The 6,797-nt window shown below is 41.0% G+C and overlaps 1 non-coding gene across 1 annotated transcript; it reads left to right on the plus strand.

Annotated features, from left to right (window-relative positions):
• The first annotated feature begins 6,142 nt into the window (after positions 1-6,142).
• LOC148561455 (small nucleolar RNA R71) lies at positions 6,143-6,250 on the plus strand. The gene has a single exon (XR_015887151.1). It is a non-coding gene; the product is annotated as a small nucleolar RNA R71 (small nucleolar RNA).
• The last annotated feature ends 547 nt before the right edge of the window (positions 6,251-6,797 follow it).

The following is a 6,797-nucleotide window of genomic DNA, read 5'->3' on the forward strand; positions in this document are numbered from 1 at the left end:
TTATACACTTTCTTCAAATAGTCTTCAAGCCTTCAATTGGGCCTTTGCTCTTGATGGAATTGGGTTGATAGAGGCCTTGGTTGATTGCTCTTGGAGTTTGGAGAAGAATCGAAGTGAACCGGGTTTGGAATCATGAAAGCTTGAGCAAAACTTTGAGTAAAAGTTTGAGGCAAACTTTTACTCAAACTTTTCACATCAGCCACCCTATTTTGCTGCTACCAACGTTTGAGCCAAAGTTTGGGGTCAAACTTTTGCTCAAACGTTGGCCTCCCCTTGCACACTCATGGCACCAATGTTTGCCAAAAAGTTTGAGGCAAACGTTGGCGCAAACGTTTGCTCTCCAGGGTGTGTTGTTCATGGCGCCAACGTTTGCCAAAAAGTTTGAGGCAAACGTTGGCGCAAACTTTTGCTCTCCAGGGTGTTGATTTGTGATGCCAAAAGTTTGCCAAAAAGTTTGAGGCAAACTTTTGCTCAAGCTTTTTGCCCAAAAGTTTGCACAAAAGTTTGAGGCAAACTTTTGGTCCAACTTTTTGCTCCCTGGTTCATTTTCACTTATTCCAAAAGTTTGAGCTAAAGTTTGAGGAAAACTTTTGCTCAAACTTTTTGTCCTCTCTTCCTCCTAGCCATTCCTTCTTGCTTCAACCTTTCTCCAAGCTTTCTTCACCTATCATTAATCAACCAAACACATCAAAGCTATGCTCAAAATCATGAGATATTCATTCTTTCATAATATGTGACAATTATAGTCTAAAACCTCATGAAATTGCATTAATTCATACATGGTTGATTAAATCAAAGGAGACATGAAAATTTACCCAATTGGCTTGCTTATGGCTCAAGAAAGTGCATAATTCAATTGAAAACAAAAGAAAAAGGCTAGTGAAACTAGGCTAAGATGACTTGTCATCACCTGTCACGGCACGGCTAATCATCTGGAGGCATCACCCTTGTCAATGGTTACATCCTATCCTCTCAGTGAAAATGGTCAACGCACCCTGTCACGGCACGGCTATTCATCTGTCGGTTCTCGATCATGCTGGAATAGGATTTACTATCCTTTTGCGTCTGTCACTACGCCCAGCAATCACGAGTTTGAAGCTCGTCACAGTCATTCAGTCATTGAATCCTACTTGGAATACCACAGACAAGGTTTAGACTTTCCGGATTCTCTTGAATGCCGCCATCATTCTAGCTTACACCACGAAGATTCCGATTAAGAGATCTAAGAGATACTCATTCAATCTAATGTAGAACGGAAGTGGTTGTCAGGCACGCGTTCATAGGGAATGATGAAGATTGTCACGTTCATCACATTCAGGTTGAAGTGCGAATGAATATCTTAGAAGCGAAATAAGATGAATTGAATAGAAAACAGTAGTACTTTGCATTAACCTTTGAGGAACAGCAGAGCTCCACACCTTAATCTATGGAATGTAGAAACTCTACCGTTGAAAATACATAAGAGATAATGGAGTTCATTGGTCTCGGCCCCAGAGGGGAACCGGAGTAACCAAGACTGTGAATACAATGATAAAAAGTTCTATTTATAATAAACTAGTCACTAGGGTTTACAGAAGTAAGTAATTGATGCATAAATCCACTTCCGGGGCCCACTTGGTGTGTGCTTGGGCTGAGCTTGAGTGTTTCACGTGTAGGGGTCATTCTTGGAGTTGAACGCCAGCTTTTGTGCCAGTTTGGGCGTTGAACTCCACTTTGCAGCTTGTTTCTGGCGCTGGATGCCAGAATTGGGCAGAGAGCTGGCGTTGAACGCCAGTTTGCGTCGTCTAAACTTGGGCAAAGTATGGACTATTATACATTGCTGGAAAGCCCTGGATGTCTACTTTCCAAAGCAATTGGAAGCGCGCCATTTTGAGTTCTGTAGCTCCAGAATATCCAATTTGAGTGCATGGAGGTCAGAATCCAACAGCATCAGCAGTCCTTCTTCAACCTCTGAATCTGATTTTTGCTCAAGTCCCTCAATTTCAGTCAGAAAATACCTGAAATCAAAGAAAAACACACAAACTCATAGTAAAGTCAAGAAATGTGAATTTAACATAAAAACTAATGAAAACATCCCTAAAAGTAACTAGATTCTACTAAAAACATACTAAAAACAATGCCAAAAAGCGTATAAATTATCCGCTCATCACAACACCAAACTTAAATTGTTGCTTGTCCCCAAGCAACTGAAAATCAAATAGGATAAAAAGAAGAGAATATACTATAAATTCCAAACTATCAATAAAACAGAGCTTCAATCATATGAGCGGGACTTAAAGCTTTTTGCCTCTTGAATAGTTTTGGCATCTCACTTCATCCATTGAAGTTCAGAATGATTGGCATCTATAGGAACTCAAAGTTTAGATAGTGTTATTGACTCTCCTAGTTCAGTATGATGATTCTTGAACACAGCTATTTTATGAGTCTTGGCCGTGGCCCTAAGCACTTTGTTTTCCAGTATTACCACCGGATACATAAATGCCACAGACACATTATTGGGTGAACCTTTTCAGGTTGTGACTCAGCTTTGCTAAAGTCCCCAATTAGAGGTGTCCAGGGTTCTTAAGCACACTCTTTTTTTGCTTTGGACCTTGACTTTAACCGCTCAGTCTCAAGTTTTCACTTGACACCTTCACGCCACAAGCACATGGTTAGGGATAGCTTGGTTTAGTCGCTTAGGCCAGGATTTTATTCCTTTAGGCCCTCCTATCCACTGATGCTCAAAGCCTTGGGATCCTTTTTATTGCCCTTGCCTTTTGGTTTTAAGGTTTACTGGCTTTTTGCTCTTGCCTCTTGGTTTTAAGAGCTTTTGGCTTTTTCTGCTTGCTTTTTCTTTTTCTTTCTATTTTTTTTTTTCACTATTTTTTTTTCTTTTTTCTTTTTTTTTTCTGCAAGCTTTGTTCTTTGCTGCTTTTTCTTGCTTCAAGAATCATTTTTATGATTTTTCAGATTATCAAATAACATGTCTCCTTGTCATCATTCTTTCAAGAGCCAACATATTTAACATTCATGAACAACAACTTCAAAAGACATATGCACTGTTCAAGCATTCATTCAGAAAACAAGAAGCATTGTCACCACATCAATATAATTAAACTAAGTTCAAGGATAAATTCGAAACTCATGTACTTCTTGTTCTTTTGAATTAAAACATTTTTCATTTAAGAGAGGTGATGGATTCATAGGACATTCATAACTTTAAGACATAGTTACTAACTACTAATGATCATGTAATAAGACACAAACATAGATAAGCACATAACATAGAAAACGAAAAACAGAAGAAATAAGAACAAGGAATGAATCCACCTTAGTGATGGTGACGTTTCCTTCTTGAGGAACCAATGATGTCCTTGAGCTCTTCTATGTCTCTTCCTTGTCTTTGTTGCTCCTCCCTCATTGCTTTTTGATCTTCTCTAATTTCATGAAGGATGATGGAGTGCTCTTGATGTTCCACCCTTAATTGTCCCATGTTGGAACTTAATTCTCCTAGGGAGGTGTTGATTTGCTCCCAATATTTATGTGGAGGGAAGTGCATCCCCTGAGGTATCTCAGGGATCTCTTAATTTGCAGCCACATGTTCTACCACTGAGCTATAGACCCTTGAGATGAATCTTTCCATCTCCCATGACTCGGAGGTGGAAGCCTTTGTCTTTCCTTCCCCTTTTCTAGAGGTTTCTCCGGTCTTAGGTGCCATTAATGGTAATGAAAAACAAAAAGCTTATGCTTTTACCACACCAAACTTAGAATGTTGCTCGCCCTTGAGCAAAAGAAGAAAGAATAGAAGAAGAAGAAGAAGATATGGAGGAGATGGAGGGATATGTGTATGGATGTGAGTGGTGAATAGAAAACAGAAGGGATGACCATGAATGGAGAGAGAGAGGGTGAGGTGGGTGGGGATCCTGTGAGATTCACAGATCCTGAGATGATCCTGTGGTGTCCACAGATCCTGAGGTATCAAGGATTTACATCCCTGCACCCATTAGGCATGCAAAATGCCTTTGCACACAACTCTGGGCGTTCAGCGCTAGGTTGGTGCCCATTTTGGGCGTTCAACGCCTATTTGTTGCCCATTTCTGGCGTTGAACGCCAGAACCATGCTTGTTCTGGGCGTTCAGCGTCAGCTCCTTTCCAGGGTGCAATTCTGGCGTTCAGCGCCCAGATGATGCCCATTTTGGGCGTTCAACGCCCAGATACTGCCCATTTCTGGCGTTGAACGCCAGAACCATGCTCTGTTCTGGCGTTGAACGCCAGGCAGATGCTTCCTCCAGGGTGTGATTTTTCTTCTGCTGTTTTTGATTCCGTTTTCAATTTTTATATTTATTTTGTGACTCCACATGATCATGAACCTATAAAGACATATAACCAAGAAAAATATAGTTAGATAAAAATTGGGTTGCCTCCCAACAAGCGCTTCTTTAATGTCAATAGCTTGACAGTGGGCTCTCATGGAGCCTCACAGATGTGCAGAGCTTTGTTAAGACTCCCCAACACCAAACTTAGAGTTTAGATATGGGAGTTCAACACCAAACTTAGAGTTTGGTTGTGGCCTCCCAACACCAAACTTAGAGTTTGACTGTGGGGGCTTTGTTTGACTCTGCTTTGAGAGAAGCTCTTTATGCTTCCTCTCCATGGATGCAGAGAGAGATCCTTGAGTTGTAAACACAAGGTTGTCTTTATTTAATTGAAGGATCAATTCTCCTCTGTCCACATCAATCACAGCTCTTGCTGTGGCTAGGAAAGGTCTTCCTAGGATGATGGATTCATCCTCTTCCTTTCCAGTATCCAGGACTATGAAATCAGCAGGGATGTAAAGGCCTTCAACCTTTACTAACACGTCCTCTACTTGTCCATAAGCCTGTTTTCTTGAATTGTCTGCCATCTCTAATGAGATTTTAGCAGCTTGTACCCCATAGATTCCCAGTTTCTCTATTACAGAGAGGGGAATGAGGTTTATTCCTGAACCAAGGTCACACAGAGCCTTAAAGATCATGGTGCCTATGGTACAAGGTATTATGAACTTTCCAGGATCCTGTCTCTTCTGAGGCAATGTCAGTTGATCCAGATCACTTAGTTCATTGATGAACAAGGGAGGTTCATCTTCCCAAGTTTCAATACCAAATAATTTGGCATTCAGCTTCATGATTGCACCAAGAAACTTGGCAGCTTGCTCTTCAGTAACATCCTCATTCTCTTCAGAAGAGGAATACTCATCAGAGCTCATGAATGGCATAAGGAGGTTTAATGGAATCTCTATGGTCTCTAGATGAGCCTCAGAGTCCTTTGGTTCCTCAGAGGGAAGCTCCTTATTGATCACTGGACGTCCCAGGAGGTCTTCCCCCTTGGGATTCACGTCCTCTCCTTCCCTTACAGGTTCGGCCATGGTGCATATGTCAATGGCCTTGCACTCTCCTTTTGGATTCTCTTCTGTATTGCTTGGGAGAGTACTAGGAGGGATTTCAGTGATCCTTTTACTCAGCTGGCCCACTTGTGCTTCCAAATTTCTAATGGAAGACCTTGTTTCATTCATGAAACTCACAGTGGCCTTAGATAGATCAGAGACTAAGTTTGCTAAGCTAGATGGATTCTGCTCAGAATTCTATGTCTGTTGCTGAGTGGATGATGGAAAAGGCTTGCTATTGCTAAACCTGTTTCTTCTACCATTATTAAAGCCTTGTTGAGGCTTTTGATCCTTCCATGAGAAATTTGGATGATTTATCCATGATGAGTTATAGGTGTTTCCATAAGGTTCACCTAAGTAATTCACCTCTGCTATTGCAGGGTTTTCAGGATCATAAGCTTCTTCTGCATAAGAAGCCTCTTGAGTACTGTTGGATGCAGCTTGCATTCCATTCAGACTCTGAGAAATCATATTGACTTGCTGAGTCAATATTTTGTTCTGAGCCAATATGGCATTCAGAGTATCAACTTCAAGAACTCCCTTCTTCATAGGCGTCCCATTACTTACAGGATTCCTCTCAGAAGTGTACATGAACTGGTTATTAGCAACCATGTCAATGAGTTCTTGAGCTTCTACAGGCATTTTATTTAGGTGAATGGATCCACCTGCAGAAGTATCCAATGACATCTTTGATAACTCAGATAAACCATCGTAGAATATATCCAGGATGGTCCATTCTGAAAGCATGTCAGAAGGACACTTTTTGGTCAACTGTTTGTATCTTTCCCAAGCTTCATAGAGGGATTCACCATCTTTTTGTTTGAAGGTTTGGACATCCACTCTAAGCTTGCTCAGCTTTTGAGGAGGAAAGAACTTGGCTAAGAAAGCCGTGACCAGCTTATCCCAAGAGTTCAGGCTGTCTTTGGGTTGAGAGTCTAACCAGATTCTAGCTCTGTCTCTTACAGCAAATGGGAAAAGCATGAGCCTGTAGACTTCAGGATCTACTCCATTAGTCTTAACAGTATCACAGATCTGCAAGAATTCAGTTAAGAACTGAAAAGGATCTTCAGATGAAAGTCCATGAAACTTGCAGTTCTGCTGCATCAGAGAAACTAGCTGAGGTTTCAGCTCAAAATTGTTTGCTCCAATGGCAGGAATGGAGATGCTTCTTCCATGTAAATTGGAGTTAGGTGCAGTAAAGTCACCAAGCATTCTCCTTGCATTATTATTATTTTCGGCTGCCATCTCCTCTTCTTGTTCGAAAATTTCTGAAAGGTTATCTCTAGATTGTTGTATTTTAGCTTCTCTTAGTTTCCTTTTCAGAGTCCTTTCAGGTTCTGGATCTGCTTCAACAAGAATATTCTTATCTTTGCTCTTGCTCATATGAAAAAGAGAG

This window comes from Arachis ipaensis, chromosome B6 (assembly GCF_059453495.1).
Source record: "Arachis ipaensis isolate K30076 ecotype BB chromosome B6, ASM5945349v1, whole genome shotgun sequence".
Classification (NCBI taxonomy): Eukaryota; Viridiplantae; Streptophyta; class Magnoliopsida; order Fabales; family Fabaceae; genus Arachis; species Arachis ipaensis.